At 41.3% G+C, this 26,388-nt stretch overlaps 1 protein-coding gene across 9 annotated transcripts in view; it reads right to left on the bottom strand.

The window, feature by feature from the left end:
* The window catches only part of SV2B (synaptic vesicle glycoprotein 2B), a 201,852-nt gene that overhangs the window by 126,118 nt on the left and 49,346 nt on the right, over window positions 1-26,388 (bottom strand). The window contains exon 1 of one of the 9 annotated variants that reach the window (XM_054667960.1): window positions 12,879-12,897. The exons of the other annotated variants lie outside the window; for them this stretch is intronic. The gene's annotated coding sequence lies outside the window, so the exon portion shown is untranslated. Of the gene's footprint in view, window positions 1-12,878; window positions 12,898-26,388 lie in introns of those variants that run through there. 9 annotated transcript variants of the gene reach the window in all.

Here is a 26,388-nt window from a genome sequence, read left to right as displayed (position 1 = left end):
GTAATCCCAGCACTTTGGGAGGCCGAGGCTGGCGGATCACGAGGTCAGGAGATCGAGACCATCCTGACTGACACAGTGAAACCCCGTCTCTACTAAAAATACAAAAAATTATCTGGGCATGATGGCACATGCCTGTAGTCCCAGCTACTCGGGAGGCTGAGGCAGGAGAATCACTGGAACCCAGGAGGCGGAGGTTGCAGTAAGCCGAGATCGTGCCCTTGCACTCCAGCCTGGGCTACACAGCAAGACTCCATCTCAAAAAAAAAAAAAGAAAAAAGAAAGTCTTCTCTTTACTTTCCCTTAAAACACCCAATAGATCAGCTTGTGACACATCAATGAGATAAAATTTTCATTTTTTTATTAGTGGGGAAAAGGTGACAAAGGCAGGCAGATTACATTTGCTCTGACAAACACTTTGTTGGAAAGTTACTCTTTTCCAGACTGCTTCATTTATACCAGAACAGGACACTATATATTTGTGTGTCTGAGATGTGCTCCCATATAGCGACATAGCTGCAGGGCTGATAGAAAGGCTTCCACCCATCCATGCTCTTGACGAACTTCATGGCGATCCATCTCCCCTTGGCATCTCTTCTATGACCCTCAGAATAGAAGTCTCCCCGACCCCAGATCAAGACAACGGGGTCTGAACTCACCTTCTCTCTGCTCAGTGTCTGTCCCTCCAGCGGAATCCCACTGGGAATGCCACCAGGCTCAGAAGGCTCAATGCTAAGAAACTGGCCCATCCAGGAGTGGCCTGAACCGTCTTTTAATGAGCTACATAGAAATGTCACAAATTTGGAGGGCTATTGTAGAAAAAGCTTTTCTTTTACTATCACTACACTAGATTCCATTTGTTCTTGAATTAAAATTCCCTCCACGGGCGCTTCTCCAAAGTGTAAACTGCCTGAGCTAGCCAGGAGCTTCCTGCATGCTGGATCCCACCTAATGATGAATATTATTTAATCACAAAGATAATGGAAGGTAGGATGGGACAGTGCAGGAACTTAGAGAAGTAATGCCTGTTTTAAATCAAGCCTTTTTTTTCTCCCTAAACAAAGGATAACACAGCATTCAACATTCAATTTCCAACCAGGAATGGAACTAAAATGTATAGAATACCTACTAAGCACTCTCAAACAGTTTACATAACTATCACACGCAGGACTATCACAATGGTAATGGCAAAGTCTAATTACCAACCCCAATGAAGCACAAAGAACTTAAGTAATTTTGTCTAAATCCACAAAGAGAGTGAAGCTGAGAATCAAAGCCAGGTTTCTCTGTTTGTCAAGTCAAACTTTCTTAACCAGAGAACCTTCTATTTTTCATGTTCTATTGCACGTCATCAGTCATTTGCTCATTTCAGAATTGGAGTTGCTAAAGGCTGTGTCTCTGCAATGTTCCACTGGCTCTTCAGAAACCTGTTTGGTATTAGACTTTTCAGACAAGTGGTCAGAAGGCCCATGCAATCAGTTGCAAAATAAATGCAGAAAATGATGAATGAGTATATTTTCTCACATAGACACTGGCTGGCTTGATTTGAGGACTGTTGCAGTGGTCCTCAACATGCACTGAAACCCAAAATCCCAAGGATGAAATGGAAACCCTCAGACAGATAAGAAAAAGGCATCAAAGTACTGAAAAGATAACCAGAGGAAGAGACTTGCACGTCAGAGGATGGCAAGATCTGAGAGCACCAAAAGGAACGGTCCTTTTGCCCAACATTTTCTCCAGCTGGTTTACAAGATGACTTTGATTCTGATGTTGAAATATTCACCTATTCTTTCCTGCATTTCTTCTGTGAGGCTTTCTGTTGAAGAACTTCCAGTCATTTGGAACAGACTGGGAACATTTCTCCCTGGTTGGAATTGGGCAACCACTTAGGAAAGTCATGAGGTGTGGACATAGGATAGGTAAGTTTGGATGGGTTGAAGGCAAAGAAGCAGGCTGGGAGGACTGAGGACAGGGCAGGACAGTGGCCCTGGGTGGGCCACTCTACTGAGGGAAGTAGTATCATGATACAATCTATGACAAGCCTTTGCAGAGAACAACCCAGAAGGCAGTGCTCCTGGTTTGGCTTTAACTAGAACTGAGAGCATTAAACAACCTGGTAAGATCAGACCCTGCCTAAGCCTCTCCAGTGGCTTCCAACGCAGCAAGAATCAAATCCCAGCTCCTTGACACAGCTCGTACCACGCACTGGTGGCCAAGCCCCTGCAGTCCCACAACTCCTTCTCCTGCACTCTCCTTGCCCTCCTCTACTCCAGCTTTATCGGCTTCTCTCTGTTCAGACACACCGCGCTCGTACCTCCTTAGGGCATGTTGCCATGCTTTCTCTCCCTGGAATCCTCTTCCAATGGCCTCTATATGCCTCCCTCCTTCTCAGCTCTTGGCCTTTTGTCTAAATTTCTCCTCCTCACAGAGGCCCACTCCTCATCACACCAACCAAAAAGTGCCTCCTTTCCTCCAAAATAATTTCTCCCTAGCGCAGTCTCCTCTTTGTATCTTTCAAAGCACTTATCACAGTGTGGTATCCTCTTGCTATTGATTTATCCACCTGTGTATTGTCTGGACTTTTCCACTAGAAAAAAAAAATGCCCCTGAAAGCCAGGCTCTTACTCATCTCGGTGTACTTGGCAGGCAAGAACAATAATAGCAATATTTATATAACCTTTATGATGAGCCAGATACTGTTTTTAGTACTTTACATATATTAATTCACTGAATCCTTTGGGGTGGAATTATTGTTCTCACCATCTTCCAGATATGAAGCCAGAGTGCAGAGAGGTTCGGCAACTTTCCCAAAGTCACACAGCTATCAGGACAAGAGCTGGGAACCTAAAGAAGCTGTCTCCAGAGTGGAAACTTGACCTGCTCTGCTCTCTGCTTCTATGTGTTGGGGGAGGACAGGAGACTTCCTGGAAGGAGACACAGAGAGGCTGTGGGGGTCTCACATCAGCCTGCCTGCACCCAGCCCTCCTCATTCGTGCCTCCCTCTGTACCCTCTGTTCTGAGGATCCCATATGCCAGAAGAAGAAGAAGAAGACATAGTGGGACCAAAATGCTGTATCCAGGGAGGGGATGGGTTTGCTTAGTGATCCTCAGAGGCTGAGCTGTGTCTTCTGTATCTTAGTAGGCCCCATGCCTAGCACAGAGCCTGACACATAGGATACCTTGAAGGGAAGAGAGAGGGAAGTGTCCACACTGGGAAGGGTGAGGAGGGCTTTCCTGGCAGAGAGAAAAGCACATGCAAATGTTTCAGCTTATAAGCAGAGATAGCACAGGCAGGGAAAGCTGTGGGCTACAGTGCAAGGGACAGGGATGCAGAGGGGGAGGAGAAGAGGCTGGAAAGATAGGCTGTGGCCAAGCCGAGAAGAGCTCTGAATGCCCAGGGAGGGAGTTCAGGCTTTTCTCCTCTACTGATTGTTTTTATTTTACTGAGGCATAACTTACATATACCAATTTTTAGCGTAGAGTTGATGTGTTTTGACAAAATGTACAAATACACTTAACCCCCACCACAATGATGATAATCAACATTTCTATCACCCCCAAAAATCTGCTTATCACTAAAGGTTTTTATCCAACAGAGTGATACGGATTGCTGTTTCAGAAGGATGATTCTACAGATGGTGTGAAGAGGGGGTGGATAAAGGAGGGGTGGGAGATGATGTCTTCAGTCATGGAGCAAGATAGATCCACCAACAGCCAACCACTTTCAAACACTCCATGGAACATTGTTAATTCACCAACTTTGTCAAAATGCCAAAAGAAAACAGCACAAAACAGCAAAACTGGTCTGTGTGGGCTAGGCATAGGGGTTTTTGTGAGAGCAAGCGATTGTTGCCGATCAATAAAGCCACAGCAATCCATACTAATCACGAGGAGAGATGATGACCATTTTCGCTGGGTCTGTATGTTTTATGACTGTAGGCACGGTCTCTGAGACCCATTCCAACCAACCGCTCTGAGAAAATTAGCTGCCAACATGACACACGACCCAAACCAATAGACCAGGGGAGCATAAAGTGACGTCCACTGCAGTCTATTGCACTGAGTGTGGCTGTCACCAGAGCCACCGCAGCAGCAGAGAGGCAGCCTGGCCCAGCCAGTCAAGACACATGTGCCACCAACTCACAATATCAAACAGCCAAATGCTTTGTGCTCAGAAATAGTTAACTAGTCTTATGAAGTAGTTACTGTACGTTTTACATAAATTAACTGGTTTAATAATCTTAACTCCATTAGGTAAGTAGTATTCATAGCTTCATCTTAGAGATGATAAAACTGAGGTACAGAGAGGTCTAGCCACTTGTCTAAGATCACACAGCAGAGCTATGTTTCAGAGCCCAGTTCCAGGGACCCCGACACCATGACCCCCATGCTTCCCTGCCTTTTCCATAGCATAATAGTTAAGAGCACAGGTTTCAGAGACAGACTGATCGAGATCCATATTCTGGTTTTGCCACTAACCAGCTGTGTGACGTCAAGACTTCATCTCTCTGAGCCGTAGTTTCCTCATCTGCAAAATGGACAGAGCTGCTGCGAAGACTTAAATGTGCAATGGCACCTGGCACAGAGTGAGTCCACAATGAAGAAGGGATGGAATAATATTTATTTGGGAGCTCACAAACCCTGTTTATTCCAAGATACACGTTATTGAAACTTCACAGTCAGCCACCTAAAAAAAAAACCTAAATACAAATCAACTCTTATTGATTTTAATTAAAGCTTTATTATTCCATTAGATCAGGAAAAATTTCCGTAGAAGCATTTATTCATTTGAACAATATTAAGTACTTGCCTGATGCCAAGCACTGTTCTAGTTTCTGAAATTACAATGGTGAATCTAAGAGGAAAATCACTGACCTCAGGGCAGGGACAGTCAGATATTTTTAATGTATTTTTAAACCAAGTTTGTATAATGTTCTTTTTAATTTTAAAAATCTAACAAATCAGGCTGGGCACAGTGGCTCATGCCTGTAATCCCAGTACTTTGAGAGGCTGAGGCGGCAGATCACCTGAGGTCAGGAGTTCAAGAGCAGCCTGGCCAACATGGTAAAACTCTGTCTCTATTAAAGATACAAAAATTGGCTGGGTGTGGTGGCACATGCCTATAGTTCCGGCTACTCGGGAGGCTGAGGCAGAAGAATCACTTGAACCTGGGAGGTGGAGGTTGCAGTGAGCTGAGATTGTGCCACTGCACTCCAGCCTGGGTGACAGAGTGAGACTCCATCTCAAAAAAACAAAAAAATCCAACAAATCAGCATATATCTCTCTAATAAGACTGCGGAGGTAATCTAAAAACATTCGGGTGTCTGTCTTTTGACTGGAATTATACCAACCCATGCACTGACACTGCAGTCTCATAAGAAATCTACTTAATTAAAAAATTTTGGTGGTCAAGGTCTTTAAAAAATACGGACCTACAAAGACAAATTAAATAACAGTAATTTTAAAAAATTGTTTTAAACCTTTGATGACTTAAAACGAGCAAAAAATAAAAACCCTGGGCTAAAATAAATCACTGGATGGTGTCTAAGTCCCCTTCAACCATCGGAAAGTAATTGATTCTCTTCAGTCAATTTTAAACATTGCTTTTGCAGTCTTATTTGCACCGCTGATTTTCCCAGTGAAAACAACAGGGATGTTAAGCAAGAAAAAATTTCCAGGCTGCTAAATGAATGTCTGACTGGTTCTTTCTCATATCTCAGCTCAACTGGGGTCTCTTTCAAGAATCCCCCATAACCATAACCTTCCTAGCTAAAGTAGCCCCACACCCTTCCGCCGCTACCCATTACCCTATTTCATTTCTCCATGTCACTTATCACCACCTGAAATTATTTCGTTCATTGATCAGTTACTTGTTTCTTGTCTGACTCACACATTAGAATGTCAGCTCCATGGGCTAGGATCTCGCCTGCTTTTCCCCACAGCATCCCTAGCAGCCAGAATGCTGCCTGGTGCACATACTTGTCAAGTGAGTAGATGAATAGCAAAACTGGTGTTTTCCTGTGAAAGGGTCTCCTAGCTCAGCTGCAGTTAGGAAGGAGAAGCAGGTACATATTACTAAGTTCTCCTTAAATAGCCTACAAAACAGGGTGGGGGTGGGGGATGGGGGGCTGTCTTTCATTCATTCGTTCACTGGACAGATGTTTACTGAGCATCTACTGCAGACCAAGTACTGAAACATGCTGGCTACATGCAGGAGAGTGAAATAGACCTAGCCCAGGTTCTTAAAGAAGACATTATTGCACAAGCCTAAGCCTGGAACTTTTGCAAAGCATACACTGATGAGGCTACTTCAGAGATATAATGTATCTAAAACCCTCAGCATGGTCCCTGGAGCATAGTAACCACGCAGTAACCGATCATGAGGAGGAGGAGGAGGAGAAACAGAATGAGATGACAGTGATTATTACTACTTCATATGCAGAAAAACAAAGTAACCTCCTCATCATCAAATGTAACCTCAGACATCAAATGAGTAATAAATATCTACAGGGGTCATTAAAAAAATTTAAATCATCTGCCCCCGGACTAACTAGGGGAATTCACTATAGGTTCTCTCTGCAGATAAGAAGAATCACCATGGACAAGACTGATGATGTGTTTCACTGTAATATCAAAAGCTGCATCCTTGCCATCATTTCTATTATCAATAATGTACCTGGGACTTCTGGTTCTGGAAAAGATAGAATGAGTACACTCTATTCTTTCTCTCCCACTGATTAGAACTAAAATCTCTGGACAATTTAGATAAAGCAACTGTATGAGAGGATTCTAAAAAATAAGTAATAGCAGGCATGCTGGGGTGGAAAATTACAACTCAAAGAACAACCAATACAGCAGTGAGTTTCCTGGTTTAATCTTTTTTCAATTCTCCCAGCTTAGACTCTAGGGTGGCTCACATCCCAGAACTACACAGCAGGCACAGATGGAAAAATCTCCAAGAGAAACTTTCTTTTTCTAGCCAGAAGACTGGAAAGGGGGACCCCTGTGGAACATAGGATGTGGGAGGTATTCCCTTTTTCCCCCTTTTTCCTCTGCTGGCCTTGTCTCAAGGCAAGTCCCAGGCATGAACCAGCACTCCCCCAGCAGCTGCAGGAATACCAGCCACAAGGGCACCCACAACTCAGAGAAAATCCTACTCATTGGCCAGAGAAATTGGCCTCTTTGGTCTGAAGAGTGTGTGAGAAATTTCTTTTCTCTCTCTCTCTCTCTCTCTCTCTCTCTCTCGTATCTCACCATTTTGCCCAAAGGTAGACCCATTCACAAAAAGTGTGGAACTGTGCAGGGAGGCTAAACTTCAGATTTCTATCAGAAAACCAAGAAAAAGGGACTCTGGGAGCCAGACACTGTGAGGGCAATCACAAATTGAAAGGCGTGGCAAAAACTACCTTCTAAATCTAGGTATGAAATCCTAGTTCATGCCCAAGCTGTGTATATACAGAATCAACTCAAAGCAGTATAGCAAAACCTCGGGGAACTGAACTATACTAGACACCATCCCCCAGATTATAGACTGACCCCGAGTGGCACATCTGGGGATGAAACCAAATAGCACCACAAAGGCCGTGAAAATTAAATTTCCATTGGATCCAGAGCCTACAGGAGGTAGGTCAGCCCTTGTCATCTGAACCTTACTTACTGAGTTGATTACCCACTTTCAAAAAAAAAAAATGAACATTCTTCATAGGATTTTAACAGAACTTAGATTCTTGCAACGTAATATTCAAAATCTATAGAACGTAATTTGTGGTAGGATAAATAATAACCCCTGCAAAGATGTCTAATTCTTAATCCCCAGAACCCATGAATATGTTACCTTGCATGGTAAAAGGGATTTTGCAAATGTGATGAAGTTAAGAATGTTGAGAATTGCAGATTTCCTGGATTGTATAAGTGAGCCAAGTGTAATCACAGGGCCCTTCTATAAGAGCAGCAGGAGGATCAGAATCAGACAAAAAAGAAGTGTGAAGACAAAACCAAAGGTTGAAGTGATGTGTTTTGCAGATGGAGAAAGGGGCCACACAAAAGGAATGCAGGCACCTCTAAATATGGAAAAGACAAGAAAGGTATTCTCTCTTAAAGTCTCCAGAAGAAATGCAGGCCTGCCAACATCTTCATTTTATAATTCTGATCAACAAAACTATAAGAATAAATTTGCCTTAAACCAAGAGTTTGTGGTAATTTGTTACATCAGTAATGAGAAACTAATACACAATTTAAAATTACCCAAACCAAAAAACTGGGAAAATATAATTAACTCTCAAGGGAAAAGACAGCAGATACCAATCCCAAAATGACCAGATGTTGAGATTATCAGACAAAGACCTTAAAAAAACTACTGTAACCATATTCCATGAAATAATGGCAAACACTCCTTAAATTAATTAAAAGAAATTCTCAGCACAGAAATAAAAACTATACGGCCGGGTGCTCACGCCTGTAATCCCAGCACTTTGGGAGGCCAAGGAGGGCGGATCACGAGGTCAGGAGATCAAGACCATCCTGGATAACACGGTGAAACCCTGTCTCTACTAAAAATACAAAAAAATAGCCAGGCATGGTGGCAGGCGCCTGTAGTCCCAGCTACTTGGGAGGCTGAGGCAGGAGAATGGCATGAACCCAGGAGGCGGAGTTTGCAGTGAGCCGAGATCGCACCACTGCACTCCAGCCTGGGCAACAGAACAAGACTCCGTCTCAAAAAAAAAAAAAAAAGGAAAAGAAAAACTATACAAAAAAACTAAAAATTACAATAACTGAAATTATAAACTCCCTGTATGGATTCAACAGAGGAATAAACATGACTCAGGAAAGAGCTGATGAACTTGAAAATAGGTCAATTAAAAGTATCTAATCTGAATAATAGAGGATATAAAAATTGAGAAAAAAGTCATACAGATTCAGGACCTATGGAACTATATCAAAAGTTCTAAAATTCATGCTATCAGGGTCTCTAAAGAGGAGGAGAAAAAGATAGGTGCTGAAAAAATTTTTTAACAATTTTAACAAATGAGTAAATACTCTTCAAATTTATTATAGGTCATAAATTTACATATTCAAGAAGTTTAGTGAAACTCAAATAGGATAAACTCAAAGAAAACTATGACCAGACACATTATAATCAAACTGTGGAAAAACTAAGATATATATAATTATATTTAAAATATTTTTAAATTAACCATTATATGCAGTGTAATTACATATTGCATGGCAGTGTTTCTCAACCAGGTTGGTATTGCCTCCCCAGAGACATCTGACAAGATCAGATGTTTCCAACTTTTTAATTTTTCTCACATTGGGAGTAGACTGCTATTGGTACCTAATATGCTAAGGATACTACTATACATCCTACAGGACACGAGCCTCACAACAAAGAATATCTAACCCAAAATGTCAATAATGCTGAAGTTAAGAACTGCTGATATTAAGGGAACTACAATTCAAATGACTGCAGATTTCTCACAAGAAATCATGGAAGCCAGAAAACAATGGAACCTTTTTAAGGGCTGAAAGAAAAGGATTGTCTACCCAGAATTCTATGTTCAGTGAAAACATCCTTCAAGACTGAAGGCAAAATAAAGATATTTACAGATAAAGAAAAACAAAGAGAATTTGTTTTCAGCAGTTCTGATCTAAAAGAGACAACAAATGAAGTTATTCAAGTAGAAAGGAAATAACACTGGAAAAAACTTGGAAATGGTAATATCTGGATAAACATAATTGACTATTTTTCTCCTCGAATTCTTTAAAATATGTATGACTGTTGAAATTTGGAAGAAGTGGTGCTGTGACTTGGGCTATAAGCAGAAGAAAATGGAAGACAATGTAAGTCTATGAAGATAGATCACTTTCCTCCCTCAGGTCTGTCTCCTACAGTGATGTCAGAGACCTTAAGGGCTCAAATATAGTCATTCCTCAGAATTCATAGAGGATTAGTTCTAGGACCCCCTCCGTGGATACCAAAATCCACAGATGCTCAAGTTCTTTATATTAAATGGTGTAATATTTATATATAACCTATGCACAGCCTGCCATATACTTTAAATCATCTGCATTACTTATAATAACTCATACAATATAAGTGCTATGTAAATTGTTGTTATACTGTATTGTTTAGGGAGTAATGACAAGAAAAAAGCCTGTACATGTTCAATACTGATACAACCATCCTTTAAAAAAATAATTTTTTTTTGAGACAGAGTCTCGCTCTTGTCACCCAGGCTAGAGTGCAATGATGCGATCTTGGCTCACTGCAACCTCTACCGCCTGGGTTCAAGTGATTCTCTAGCCTTCCAGGTAGCTGGGATTACAGGGGCCCGCCACCACACCTGGCTAATTTTTGTATTTTTAGTAGAGATGGGGTTTCAACATATTGGTCAGGCTGGTCTCAAACTCCTGACCTCAGGTGATCCACCCACCTCTCTCTCCCAAAGTGTTGGGATTACAGGCAAGAGCCACCATGTCCAGCCTAAAAAAAATTTTTTTGATCCACGGTTGCATGAATCCACAGATGCAGACGCCAAAGATATGAAGGGCTGCTGTACTAAAAAACACAAACAGATAAACACCCATAATTTTGTAATGTTTAGAAAAGTAAAAACATAAGGAAAAGTACAAGTCCCCTCTGTCCTATCCAATCCCAATCACAGAAATAACCACTTTTAACAGCGTGCCCTTGAATGGTCTTGCATGGCTCTCCACTGTCCAGCCCCATACATATTAATGTCAGTATATCTATATGTGTGTAAACATACTCATCTATATAGAAATATAAAATGTTTTAATGGATTAATGCTCAATCTTTTGATCTATGAATAGCTTTTACATTTGTGGTATATCATTATGGTAGGCAGAATTCTTATATAGTCTTCAATATCCCTAGACCCTAGTGTACGTATACTTTCTCCCACTTATTCAATCAAACATGAATCCAGATGTTAATGTAAAGAAATTCTGCAGATATAGTTAAGGTCCCAAATAAGTTCCACTAAAAATAGGAAGACAATTACATAAACTCTTTAAATTTGGGTGTAGAGGTCAGAGACAGAGGAATTCACAGATTCAAAGCATAAGAAGGATTTGACACACTATTCTGGCTTAAAGGTAGAAGTAGACATGTGACAAGGAATACCAGTGGCCTCAAGGAGCTGAAAGCAGTCCCGTAGCCTTGTAGTATAGTTTGAAGTCAGGTAGCATGATGCCTCCTGCTTTGTTCTTTTTGCTTAGTGTTGTCTTGGCAATGCGGGCTCTTTTTTGGTTCCACATAAACTTTAAAGTAGTTTTTTCCAATTCTGTAAAGAAAGTCATTGGTAGCTTGATGGGGATGGCATTGAATCTATAAATTACCTTGGGCAGTATGGCCATTTTCACGATATTGATTCTACTAGTACCAAAACAGAGATATAGACCAATGAAACAGAACAGGGCCCTCAGAAATAATACCACACATCTACAACCATCTGATCTTTGAAAAACCTGATAAAAACAAGCAATGGGGAAAGGATTCCCTATTTAATAAATGGTGCTGGGAAAAACTGGCTAGCCATGCGTAGAAAGCTGAAACTGGATCCCTTCCTTACACCTTATACAAAAATTAATTCAAGATGGATTAAAGACTTAAATGTTAGACCTAAAACCATAAAAACCCTAGAAGAAAACCTAGGCAATACCATTCAGGACATAGGTATGGGCGAGGACTTCATGACTAAAACACCAAAAGCAATGGCAACAAAAGCCAAAATTGACTAATGGGATCTAATTAAACGAAAGAGCTTCTGCACAGCAAAAGAAACTACCATCAGAGTGAACAGGCAACCTACAGAATGGGAGAAAATTTTTACAATCTACCCATCTGACAAGGGCTAATGTGCAGAATCTACAAATAACTTAAACAAATTTACAAGAATAAATCAAACAACCCCATCAACAAGTGGGCGAAGGATATGAACAGACACTTCTCAAAAGAAGACATTTATGCAGCCAAAAGACACATGAAAAAATGCTCATCATCACTGGCCATCAGAGAAATGCAAATCAAAACCACAATGAGATACCATCTCACACCAGTTAGAATGGCGATCATTAAAAAGTCAGGAAACAACAGGTACTGGAGAGGATGTGGAGAAATAGGAACACTTTTACACTGTTGGTGGGACTGTAAACTAGTTCAACCATTGTGGAAATCAGTGTGGCGATTCCTCAGGGATCTAGAACTAGAAATACCATTTGACCCAGCCATCCCACTACTGGGTACATACCCAAAGGGTTACAAATCATGCTGCTATAAAGACACATGAACACGTATGTTTATTGAGCACTATTCACAATAGCAAAGACTTGGAAACAACCCAAAATGTCCATCAATGATAGACTGGATTAAGAAAATGTGGCACATATACACCATGGAATACTATGCAGCCATAAAAAAGGATGAGTTCATGTACTTTGTAGGGACACGGATGAAGCTGGAAACCATCATTCTGAGCAAATTATTGCAAGGACAGAAAACTAAACACCACATGTTCTCACTCATAGGTGGGAATTGAACAATGAGAACACTTGGACACAGGGTGGGGAACATCACACACAGAAGACTGTCGTGGGGTGGGGGGAGGGGGGAGGGATAGCATTAGGAGATATACCTAATGTAAATGATGAGTTAATGGGTGCAGCACACAAACATGGCACATGTATACATATGTAACAAACCTGCACATTGTGCACATATACCGTAGAACTTAAAGTATAATAAAAACAAAACAAAACAAAAAAAGCAGTCCCTAGTTGACAACCAGCAATGAAATGGGAACTTCGGCCTCCAACCACAAGGAGCTGAATTCTGCCAACAAGAAGAATGAGATTGGAACCTGATTTTTCCCTCAGAGCTTCCAGATAAGAACTCAGTCCAACTGATGCTTTGACTTTAGCTTGGTGATGCCCTGAGCAGAGAATCCAGTCCACTTCCATGCCAGATGTCTGAGCTACAGAGACATAGGTTAATGATTAGGTGTTATTTTATGTTTCTAAATTTGTGTTAATTTGTTACACAAGAATAAAAAGCTAATACAATAACATACAGCTTTCCAAGCCAATGAAAATAAGTGTTCCTACTTCTTTTGCATAATATTATATTTTTTGCTATTATTTTGATGTAGCAAAATATATTCAAACATATTCCTCTTTACAGAAATTCATCTGGCTCCTACTTCTTGTTATTGTCAAACAACCCATCAACAAACATCTTTATGCAATTGCCTTACTGTATCTGTGGTATTTTCTGGAAGAAAGATTACTAGAAGAGGGATTATTTTACTAAAGACATACACATTTTTCTTTTTAATAGCTATTATTATCCAGTCAATCTCCAAAAAAAACTGAATTGATTTATACTCCTCTAAACAGACTGCTCATTTCCTCACACCTTCACAGCATGTATTATCAGATATTAGAAACTGTGCCCCCAAAAAAAGGTAATTCATTGCTTAAATCTTCATTTCTGCAGCTATCTAAGAAAATGTTTGCATTTTACTGTTCACTTGTATTGTCATCTGTGGATACCCTGACTAATTTGAGATTAGATTCTTTGCCTCCTGTCATCTTTATGAGGTTCTGCATAATGAAAAGATTCACTCTTTGTCTTTTATAAATGATGCAAATACTTTTGTGAGAGACACACAGAATACTTTGAAGTATACACAGGGGACAAAGTAGACAGGGCTCAGGTGGTGGAAGACACTGAATACCAGATTAACACACTTGTTCTTTGTCCTATAGGCAGAGTGGAGAAAAAAGCATGGATCTTGATCTAGATTCTAGGTTCAAATCCTGGCTCTGCCACTTAGCGCTATGACCTGGTACAAGTTAATTAACCTCCCTATGCCTCAGTTCTCCCCTCCCTCCCTAAAACGGGGATGATAATGGCATCTGCATCCTAGTGTTGTTGTGAGAAATAAATGACTTAGAATGTGCAAAGAGCTTAGAACAGTGCCTAATACATTGTAAGCAGCAAAAAGCATTCATTTTATTTACTTGCATTACTATCACTTGCATTGTTACATTTTAAAATCTTTTACCATCAATTTTTTAAATTCTTATGTTGTCAAATATATATTTTTCTTAACGACCTGTTTTTCACAACTTGCTTAAGAAAATGTTTCAATATGCCACTCTAATATTTTATTGTATACTTTTCCTTTTTATTCAACATTTTTAATAGTTGATTAAGGTACAATTTACATACAAAAAAATTCACCCATTTCAGTTTTATGGTTTGATACATTTCAGTAAATTTATACAGTTATACAATCATCACTATAAACCAGTTTTAGAACACTTGCATCACCCCCAAAATTTCCATCATGCCTGTTTGCAGTCACTTTCTGCTGTCTTTCCAGCCCCCAAGAAACCACCCATCTCCATATGTTTGGTGTTTTCTAGAGACTTTGTATAAATGGAATCATACAATATGTCATTTTTTGTGTTTAGCTTCTTTCATTTAGCATATGTTTTGAGGTTAATCCGTGGGGCTGCATGCATCCGTGGTTCTGTGCTTTTTGTTGCTGAGCAGTGTTTCACTATATGGATAAGCCACATTTTGTCTATTCACTCACCAGCTGACAGTCATTTAGATTATTTCCAGTTTGGGCTACTCTTTGATGATTAATGCATCTGAAATTTATTTTATTTATGAGGTTTGAGGTAGGGATCTATTTTTTTTTCTAAATGTGTATCAATCCTTTCATCACTATTTAATGAATAACAGTAACTCCACTGATTTTAATTAGTACTTTTATCACACATTAACTTTCTATTTATCCTTGGATCTATTTTGGGACTCCCTCTTGAAGTCCACTGATTATTTGTCTGTTTTCATCATAGTGGTTTCATGCTACGTTTTATTTTTATTTTATTTATTTGTTTACTTATGAGACAGAGTCTCATTCTGTCACCCAGGCTGGAGTGCAGTGGCATGATCTCAGCTCACTGTAACCTCTGTCTCCTGAGTTCAAGTGATTCTCATGCCTCAGCCTCCCCAGTAGCTGGGACTATAGGCATGCACCACCACGCTCAGCTAATTTTTGCATTTTTAGTAGAGATGGGGTTTCACTATGTTGGCTAGGCTGGTCTCAAACTCCTGGCCTCAAGTGATCTGCCTGCCTTGGTCTCCCAAGTGCTGGGATTACAGGCATGAGCCACTGCCCAACCTATGCTATATTTTAATATCTGGTACAGTAATTATCATTTAGTTATTCTTCTTTATCAAAATTTTCTCAGCCATTTTCACACATTTATTATCTGATATGAAATTTAAAATAAAATTGTCAGCTCCCCACCTTTCCAAAAAGATAACATTATGATTCTTATCAGAATTATATTAAATATTTTGGTTGGTTTTGGAAGGATTTTTATATTTATGATGTTAATCTTCCATCCAAGAACATGGCATGTCCTTTCATATATTACTTTGGGAACATTTAATCCTTCTGTAAAAGTTTAAAGTTTCCTTCATGTAGATATTACATTTCTTATAATTTATCCCTTGGTAGTATGTAGTTTTGTCAATTTTTATTTCATTTTATTTCCTAAATCATTTTTGAGAATGGAAAAGGGAAAATTATTTTTGTGTATTCATCTTTTTTCCAGACAAATTTTCTAATTAGTTATAATAATTTTTCACTTAGACACTTAGATTATCCAGATATAAGATGATGTAAGAAGCATACAGTGATAATTTTATTCTCTTTTCATATTTAAATCAGCTTTAAATTATTTATTTGACAAATAATAAGTGGATATATTTATAGTCAAATCATTTATTTTCATGGTCGTATTTAGTTGGAAACTTCAAAATTTTGTCAAATGATGCCATGATAACAAGTATTCATACCTTATTCAGAACTTGAATGGGAATGTCTTCTATCTTTCAGTGTAATGCTTGCTATTGATTTCCAATGTTTCTTAATCCTCTCTATGAAGTATTCTTCTATTCTTATTTCACTTCATGTTTTTATCAAAAATCATTGCTGAATATTAGCAAATTCTCTTCTGTTATCTAGTGGCTTGGCTATATAATTTTTTCTCTAAATTGTTAATGCAATTATTTGGCTAGACAGAGTTCCCAATGCTAAGCTACTGTGTGAAGCTTAAAATAACCCCTTTTGGGTAGAGCAGAGCTTCACTGTGTAGGTAATCTGACTATCCAGAGATTCACTTCCAACCCTATCTCCAAATACCTAGTAAATCATTTGTAAAAGACCGAACATTATATCCAAGAGCTAAGCATGGCTCTTCTGCTAAGCCCAGAAAGGAAGCCAAGCTGCAGGACAGAGAAGCTGAGGTGGTGGGGAGCTTGGCAAATCAGCATCAAGTCAAAATGATAAAGTAGCTGAGCTCTCTAAAGCAAAGTAAGGCAGCAGCCCCTCAACATGCTCTTGGAGACTGATTTCTAGTGCTCTTGATGAAAAGGGCTACTTTTCATCTACTCAGCCTCATCACGCCCGGCCACCCTGTCTCCCAAGCCTAAATTGCCTTTAAGCAGCCTCATTTCATTCTTTCCTACATTAGCACAACCAGGACTGCCTACAACCTTATTAGAGTACCTTGAACTAAATTTGCAAAAGGGCAAACTGGTTGGAAAAGTTACCTCTCTAAGGAGACTCAGCTCCAACGATACACAGCTTAGAGATTGGGGGTAACATTGTGAAAATTTTTTAGAAAGAAGGAAGAGAGGAAAGAACAAATGGAGGGAGGAGACAGGGAGCAAGAGGGAGAGACAGGGAGAGGGAGAGAGAGAAGAAAGAGGAGAAGAGAGAAGAGGAGAGGAGAGGAGAGGAGAGGAGAGGAGAGGAGAGGAGAGAAGAGAAGAGAAGAGAAGAGAAGAGAAGAGAAGAGAAGAGAAGAGAAGAGAAGAGAAGAGAAAAGGGAAAATAAAAGAAAAGGCCACCCTTTCTCTAGGCCTTAATCAGCACCCCCTCCCCTACCCCACTAGCCCAACAAGACAGGCACTCTTGTCACTAACTACAAAGCCACATCATGTACACTGTCTACAACAGCATCCTAACTGGTCACTCCACTTCCTGGATTGTTCCCCTCTAATCCTTCGTTTGTGCTACTCCAAAGTGAGCTCTCTGCAAAACAAATAAATAAAACCACATATTGCCTCATTCATATCATTCAAGGGTCCCCCATCACCTTGCAATCCCACTAGCCCAGATTAGAGAATAAAATTTGGATGAAAAGCGTTAAGTAACTTGCCCAAAGTCACACATCTAGGAAGGGGAAGAACAAGTGCTGAAACCCATGTCTTGCCAGAGAGAGAGAACTTATTATTGAGACAACAGCACCAAGACACCCAAAAAGGGCAGAGCCTTCTTGACCCAAACACCTCTCATTAGGCCCCATCTCCCAACACCATCACATTGGGAGTCAAATTTCAACATGAGCTTTGGTGAGGACCAACGAACCATATCCAAATCACAGCAACAGGTAAACAAACTGAGGACAAGAGAGGGAAGCCCATAGGCCCATAGACATACAGAGGTCAGAACAAAATGGGGACTCAACCAAATCCCCTGAATCCAAAACCAGTGCTCCCCACCTGCATTCCTGGAACCAGACAGACCTAGAAGGTCAGAGGGAACTCTCTAGGTGGAGCTAAGAAATCTCCTGGTCTGTGGGAGGCACACAGAGTATTTTGAAGTATACACAAAGGACAAAGTAGACAGGGCTCAGGTGGTGGAAGACACTGAATGCCAGACTAATACACTTGTTCTTTGTCCTATAGGCAGAGTGGAGAAAAAAGCACGGATCTTGATCTAGATTCTAGGTTCAAATCCTGGCTCTGCCACTTAGCGCTATGACCTGGTACAAGTTAATTAACCTCCCTATGCCTCAGTTCTCCCTTCCCTCTCTAAAACGGGGATGATAATGGCATCTGCATCACAGTGTTGTTGTGAGAAATAAATGACTTAGAATGTGCAAAGAGCTTAAAACAGTGCCTAACATATTGTAAGCAGCAAAAGCATTTGTTTCATTATTTTTTATCGAGAGAGCATCACAAAGAAGGCTATGTTTTAAGATTGTTACTCTGGCCAAAATTATCCTACAGCCAGGAAGAAATGAGGGAAATGTTAACATTTCCTCTTGTGGGGGATGGGCAGGTAGAGAAGAGAAGGAAAAAGAGGAACAAAGCAGCTGGGTCTCCCATGGGGTTTTGAACCCATCCTTCTGTTGATCTAGGACACCTCCCTTGATTTCACACCTTTTTCTTGGAGCCTCATAGAGATTATCTAAGACAGAAACCATTCCTTCCTGTGCATCCCAAGTGATTTGACTCCCAATCACTCCAGGACATGCTTCCCGGAAGGTTCTGCAGACTTTGACGAGTAGAAATGGGCAAAAGGTAAAAATCCTTCCCAAATCCTACTTTGCATTTCCAAGCTCAGCTTCCCCCTCTTTAACCTGCTCCCATGATTTCAGTGTTTGATACGCACAGGGCCTTAACCATTCCCTGACTGACTTAGTCTACAGCCGGGAGTCAAATGCAGCTATAGAGAGCCCTGGGCAGCAAGCAATGAGCTTGTGCCTACACATCTGTTTATCTGAGGCTTTACTTTCTGAATAAAGCATCTGTCCCAACACTTTACGTAAAAACAAAAATTGCAATTAGCAGCCCACATAAAGGAGGTAGATTGTTCTCCATGTGGTTTATAAGCCAGAGAAGTTTATGCCTGAGAACAATGGGTTGCAAAGATATTGCACCCTGGAGGTTTTCCAGGAAGTGATCAAGGCAGGTGATATTGAGTTACTCTGGGGATTTTGGTTTTCACTCTAAATTGATAGAAAATGATTTGTCTGAGTTTGTTTTCAACTAGAGATTTCCAGAAAGGGATGAATGCTTGACCCTGTATGTTTAAGCCAGGCCAGTGGCCATGAAGGCTGGCAGCCTAGAGCTATTAGCATGGGTCTCTCCTGTGCAGCTTCCCATCACTAACCTGCTCCCAGGCTGCTGGACTTTCTCCCATTACCATACCCTTGGCTTCAGCTCCTGATTCCTACCTGCCATTTTGTGTAAGGCTAGAGCTTGATTTTTCTGAGCTTTCACTAATCTGGTGCTTCAAATGTTTTCAGTTGGCTGAGTCACACCCCTCTGACAGTGGAATTCCCCAAATCTCTTATTAGCCTTTTTGAGGTGCACATGTTCATCAAGTGGCCCTGCACAAGAGAACCCATCTCTAAGAAGTCCGTAGAGTCACACTGGGCCTCTTGTCCCACTCTTGGGAAGGAAGGAAAGAAGGCTATCTATACCCTTTCCTTACAATTTGGCACAGAGAATGCAAGCTTACTGAGGCATTTCTTTTCCTAAATGTCTACTCCTAAGTCCCTGGGTCTTGAAGTCAAGTCCCTATGAGACATTTATCCCCAAGCCCCAGCCTGGAGTGATCTGGAAGCTCCTCTGACATGAACATAAAACACTTTTCCATTCCTTGTTTCTGCTTGACCTTCTTGCTTCTCTCCAACCAAACCCCTCTGCCTGAAATTTATTTCTATATCAGCTCATCAGAATATCAATGTCTGGGCCCATGATTTCTTGGAAAGAGAGAATATGGTGTTGAGAGTTACGGTAAATGTAAGTCTACAGAGTGGCCACGTGGGCTTCAGGGACTCTTAAAATGCATGAGGTTCCACTGAGTCCAGACAACTATCTATCTTAACGGTCTGGAACAATGACCACCCACATAAGATCAAAAACCTGAGATCTGATCCTTCTAGTTTTGTCAAATGGCTCAGATTATTTTAAGCTTCCTCTTTAGATAAAATGCTATTTGACTCACCAGTTTTTTTTCTTTTCATAAAGGCTATTGTGAGGGAGTAGGGCATCTTCCTGCAACAAGCAGCGGAGAGAGAAATCAGTCCCCAGCCCTGACCCTCGGGTCTCTGGTAAAACACTCAGTCATGAGACATGAGACCTCTGGCCACATGCCCTGATCCATGGACTGAGACAGAAAGTCCTCTCCTGCATCTTGGGGTCCAGAAGAGGCCAGGAAGCAAAATCCATACAAGGAATGCTGGTTTCTTGCCCCAGGATCTAGGTAAACATTGAATAAAATTATTTAATCTGCATTTAAGCAAGAAGAAGTGTTTCTAAAGCCACATGCTGGTGACCAGGCAGAGAAGATGGCTAAGCTGGGAAAGAACTGGTGTGTCAGTACCACGTCCATCTACAGTTAATACTCACTGGCATAGGATCCTGAAACACAAGTGGTCTGCTCTTGACTCCGCAGAAAAGGATTCCACTCCTTACACCTTCTTCCTCCCCTGCAGGTTACTCCTCCTACCTTAACCACGCCCTTCCCTTTCCTCATTTTGCTCCAGGGCTCCTGCCTTCTATTTTCTATGGCTTCTCTTGGATAGTGAAAGGTGGAGCTGGAAGGAGAGTTGTCCATGAGTGGGAAGAATCAGAGTCCCAGGGATGGGGCCAGAAGCGGTACTTTAGGATATTCAGGAGTTTGAGGAAAGGGACTCATCAATAACAAAAAATCAGTAATAGGCACAGAAAGGCAGAGACCTCAGTCCACTCGTTTACTGAGTCATCAGTAAACAAGTTTACTTGTTTACTCAGTCATCCTGCTCACAGGCACCTCCCCAAGGAACCATGCTCTTGGGTACTGCAAACCTGGGTGGCTTAAAACAACAGAAATTTCTTCTCTCACATTTCTGGACCCTAGAAGTCAAAATCAAGATGTCAGCAGGGCCATCTCCCTCCAAAGGAACAATCTTGCCTTGCCTCTTCCTGTGGACAGCCCATACCTTGCAGCTTCATTGCTCCAATCTCTACTTCTGTCATCACGTGGCCATCTTCCCTCTGTGTGTGTCTCTGTATTCAAATTTTCCTTTTCTTATAAGGACACCAGTCATTGGAATAGGGCCCACTCTAATCCACTATGACCTCAAATTAACTTGGTTATGTCTGCAAAAACCCCGTATCTAAATAAGGTCACATTCATCCCACAGCAGGAGGATATGGACAGACGCTGAGATCAATACCTGACGCTACACAGCCAAGTGGGGTCCAGGCTTCTGCCCATCCTGTGTCCCTCCCTGCTCCTTCCACAATCTGCCTGTCTAATATTCCATTTCTGTCACTTAATCTTCGTATCTCCTGGACCCCTGACCCTAAGCCTTCCTGGCCAACCATGTTTTTGTGCTACCATGTCTAGTGCCTGGCACTGCATCCGGCACATAGTAGGCCTACAAAAAGATGAATGCATGACATCCAAATAGTCTCTTTCCAGAGATGAGACCAGGGGCCCTAAACTGGTCTATAAAAGAGTATCTTTATATTATTTTATAATATAATTTTATAATATAATTTATATTTATAATTTATAATATAATTTTATAATATAAATTAATATCAAATATTAATATAATATTAATATAAAATAATTTATATTATAAATTAATATTTATACTATAAAATAACATAAAGAGACCCTTACAAAAGAGTCTCTTTACATTATTCTATAGTCTTTTTCCAGAGATGAGAACAGTGGCCCTATAACTGTCTCTTGGGAGCTAGGATTAGAGAAGCTGTGTCTCCCTTAGTTGGGATGCCCCCCTCAAACCACAGGAGACTAGAGAAACCTCAGGCACACCTCAGCATGGCCTGCCTACATTTGCAGAGAGGCTGTGTCTTGACTCTTGGCAGATGTTCTGTTATTGTCCCCTGCCCCTGCCCCTGCCCCTGCCCTGACATAATTCTTTGACTCTTGTCTCCAGCCTGACTATTACCACTTGACACAATAGGAATTGACCCTCAGCAGTCAGCTTGACTTCCCCCTCCTGGTCCATTTGGATGGACATCCTTTGTGACCCAGATGTGACCTCTAAAATCCACCCAGGCACCGGCCCTTGGCAGGTGCATGACACAAGCTTATCTCAGCATCCTAGCTCAGAGCTGTGGAAAACTGTCTATGACAGACACGGTGCTAACAGTTTTCCATGAATCAGCTCATTAAATCCTGAAAGCAATCATAAGAGGTAATAACAATTACTATCCCCATGAGGGACGGGGAAATTGAGCCTTGGGGAAGCTAAATGCCTGCCCCAAGGTCACAGACCTAAAACGTGGTGGCACCTGATTCCATCCTGAGCCTGTGACCGAGCAGCCAGAGCTCCCGAGATGCAATGCTAGTTTCCCAAGGGTGGGACACACAGTCACGCTGGCACCAGAGATGATGTGAGGTGCTCCAATAGTGAATCCTGCTGCTATGGTTCGAATGTATTTGTCCCCCCAAAAGTCATACATTGGAACTTAACCCCTAAGGTGATAGTATTAAGAGGTGGAGGTGAAGTAAGTAAGTCACGAGGGCTCCACCTTGTGAATGGGATTAATGCTCTTCTAAAAGAGGCTTCAGAGAGCTGCCTGATCCCTCCATCTCTCCTGCCATATAAGGACACAGCATTCATCCCTTTAGCCCTTCTGCATGTCAGGGCAGAGTTCACCATTTCCATCACATGAGAACCCAGCACCATCTTGGAAGGCACCAACTAGGAGGCAGAGATTCCCCCTCCAGACACGAATCTGCTGACACCATGATCACGGACTCCTCAGCCTCCAGAACTGTGAGAAATAGATTTCTATTGTTTGTAAATTGCCCGGTCTCAGGTATTTTGTTATGGCAGTACAAAATGGACTAAGATACATGGTATAAGTCTCCTTTTTTAACTCTTTTATCTTTCTAATCATGGAGAAAGGCTTAGTTCGTGCTGTGGGATGAAAGGAAGCTCAGAAAGAAAACCTCTTTCCTTTCTGTTTCCTTTCTGACCTTTGCTAATATCTTCCTCACCCCACATTCCCTTTTTTAAAGGTAACACAAGCCAATCTTACACAATTTGACAAGCAATAGATGATAAAAAGAAGTGATACCAGGTATCATTTAATTTCTTTCCTATGGTTACTTTGAATATATGAAAGCAATACTGTTTTTCCTGTTATGGCAGTGATTAAAAGCTTTACTTTGTAATGCATCTATTTAAGCACAAGATGTAAATTCACTTCTTAAAAATTAAGTAAATAATAATACCTGTTCCCTCATATGGAAAAAGATCAGGAAAGTGAAGCCCAGGAGACTCAAAGGTGGGAACAGTGCCCTGTGTTATGCCACCTCTCAAGGCTGGGAAATCCCAGCTGCGATATCAGCAAAGCTGGCAGCTCCCACCCAGCTCCTCCAAACACCATTAACCATGTGTGTTCATAGAGAATAGCTGTGAGTTCTCACAAGTTTTACAAAAATCTATTCACAAGTTCTTGAAAAAACAAAGAACATTGACTCATTCTCTCGCAAAGAGCCTCAACGATTTTTTTAAAGAGTAAAAACTGGGCAATCCGCTTGGGTCCCCTTCCACACTGTGGAAGCTTTGTTCTTTTGCTCTTTGCAATAAATCTTGCTGCTGCTCACTCTTTGGCAAAAAAAAAAAAAAAAAAAAAAAAAAAAGAGTAAAAATTAACTCAGATTGACAAAATAAACATTTGTCCTGACATTCATCAGGCTGGGATAACAGACATAGATAAAGCTACTTGCAAAGTATACCAGGAAATGATATTTCTCCCAAGGACACACCACACATAATAACCTTCTTTGAGTAACTACTGTTTTCTTGCATCCTGAAAAGCCTTGATATCTAAAATCAGTGACTATCAGAAACTTCACTGTTGGAAATTGTATGAGTAAGAATGAACCATCTCACTCTTGCCTGGAAGACCTAAGTCACTTTGACACAGAGAAGCAGCTTTGATTTCCAGCCCAGATACAAAGCTTCATATAAGGGGTTTCTGACGAAAACACTCACATTTACCTTAACCTTGTCATTTCCAAGGAAATGGGAGCCTGGGTTCAATTTACAGTCCAGACCCCTCTATACCCAGCACTGCTTTGCTTTTAAGCTTTATTTTCATTTTACCTAAATTTTAGCCTTCTTGAAAACTGTAGAATAATTCTATCTTTCCCTGTGTTTGGTGAGATGTCCAATGGCCCTTCAGGCATGCAGCCTCCATCATGAAAATGGATCGATAAATCTGACTTTCTTGGGCTGTAGATTGGTCCTTAGTGGTCTCGGGCTGATTAGGCTAAAGTGGTTTATATTTAACTTTTGTTATTCAGGCTTTTGGTGGTACTGTTTATCTTTTAAAATAAACAAGCAAATAAATCACAACAGGCTCCCTGGGGATATTATGACCAAATTATAAAGCTGCAGTTTAACTTTTCTATGGAAGCCACCTGGTAATTTGACTCAATTTTTCTGTGTAACCATTAATGACATGGTTTTTCTCTTCAGATGGTTGTGCTTTTGTTTTGTTTCAATGGGGAGTTTTGGCCCTGATCAGTTTTGTGAATAGACACACAGGCTTGAATGTGCACACATGTGCTTAACTGTTAGTCTTCCATCTCAGCACAGGGCAGAGCTCCACGCTCATGGTGAGGCAGCTCCATGGTCAAGGCCCACAGGCTCTCACCTAAATCATCTTGACTGAGGATCATCTGGATGAAAAGGAACCCATGCCCCCTCCCAGGCTACACGTGTAAGGGGGGTTTCTTTCATCATAATCATATGAGTCTCCTAGGCAAGGGGAGGAAAGTCTAGCCCAGGAGCAGAGGGGTGGGGGTGCAGAATTCAAAACTCCTTCCCCATGGAGCCATCTGTTCTCTTGTCTCTGCTTCCTCACAAGCATCTGCCTGCTCTCTGCTCACTAGAAGCTCCTCTGCACCCATATCTAAGGCTCAGACATGATTTTGTGGCATGATTTGCCACAGTATGACTATTTCAGTCTCTCAGAGCCTCAGAACTAAATTCCCAGGACAGAAAATCTGATGGAATTCGTTTCCTTACAATTTGTGCCCACCCATCTGCTTATGGAAGCAGACACTGGGGCAGAAATATGGACAGCTGGTCCTCCTCCCAGCAGGAGCTAGGGATCAGGAGCAAGTCCAAAGAAGAAGAGGGGCATTCACAAACAAATCCAAGTGTGTATTAATTTTAATAACAGAAGGACAAAAGAGAGCCAAGTTTTATTTGCAACTTATGTTTTTCCAACACAGATATTAGCAGCTACCTGAAAGTTAATAATTCAGGAGGAAATATCAATACCTCAAGAATATGGTTCAGCCCAGCATGAGCTGACTTGATTGACTCAGGAATATGACACCAAACCCTACCAACAGCTGTATACACCTGACCAAAGAGTGATAGAGAGACAGACAGAAGCCGGGCGTGGTGGCTCACGTCTGTAATCCCAGCACTTTGGGAGGCCGAGGCGGGTGGATCACCTGAGGTCAGGAGTTCGAGACCAGCCTGGCCAACATGGCAAAACACCATCTCTTCTAAAAAAAAATACAAAAAATTGGCTGGGCGTGGTGGTGGGCACCTGGATCCCAGCTGCTTGGGAGGCTGAGGCAGGAGAATCACTTGAACCTGGAAGGTGGAGGTTGCAGTAGCCAAGATCGCGCCATTGCACTCCAGCCTGGGTGACAGAGTGAGACTCTGTCAAAAAAATAAATAAATAAAGAGAGACAGACAGAAAGACAGAGACAGAGAGAGAGGATATCAGAGGGTCAGCGCTACATACACCCATCAGAAGAACTTTCTGCCACTGGCCTGGATGTGAGTCAGCACAAGAAGTGGCATATAATTATACCATTATTAATTTCTATGACACATTTGAAAGGTCATCTTCTTGGGAGGGAACCAGCAAGTATCATGGAACAGGTACCAGTTTTATTGTCAGGCTTCCCTGGGTTCTATGCTGATGTTTGCAGCTGGATGACTTGGGCAAATCCTTCCCTGAGCCTCAGTTTTCTCACATGAGGACAACAGATAGCACCACCTTGGCCAAGGTTGAATTTGAAAGCTACATAAGACAATGGGATCTGCCCTCCCTTTAAGTGCCAAACCATGTCCAAGATGGAGAGACTAAGAGCGTGGCTCCCAGTGATTCAGGTTGTAAAGTCTACAGTTCAATTACTTCAGATTCTCCTCACAAGATCCTCATTCTTTCTTTGGTAGGTTGTGCCCACAGAAAATGTCCTAAGAACTCAAGTTTCTCTTCTGAGATAAAGTCCTACAGGTCAAAACATCTGAGACTTAGAATCAATCACCAGCTTTTAATTTTTTAAAAGATCAAGAAGCATTTGCGGATCACCCAACTGTTTTACTATACCCTGTGGGGTGGATCCTGTCAGCTGGGGCCACCGATACCATCAGTGCCCACTCCTATCCCCTCATCTTACTACTAAAGAGCAACCTTCAGACTTCCGATGGCCAGCACCTGCATTGCTTTGCCTGCAGGCATCCTCAGGCCAAAGCCCATCTGCCAGG

Source organism: Pan troglodytes, chromosome 16 (genome assembly GCF_028858775.2).
Source record: "Pan troglodytes isolate AG18354 chromosome 16, NHGRI_mPanTro3-v2.0_pri, whole genome shotgun sequence".
Taxonomy (NCBI): Eukaryota; Metazoa; Chordata; class Mammalia; order Primates; family Hominidae; genus Pan; species Pan troglodytes.
Note: the sequence above shows the minus strand (reverse complement) of the source record. Positions and strands in the feature narration are given on the sequence as shown.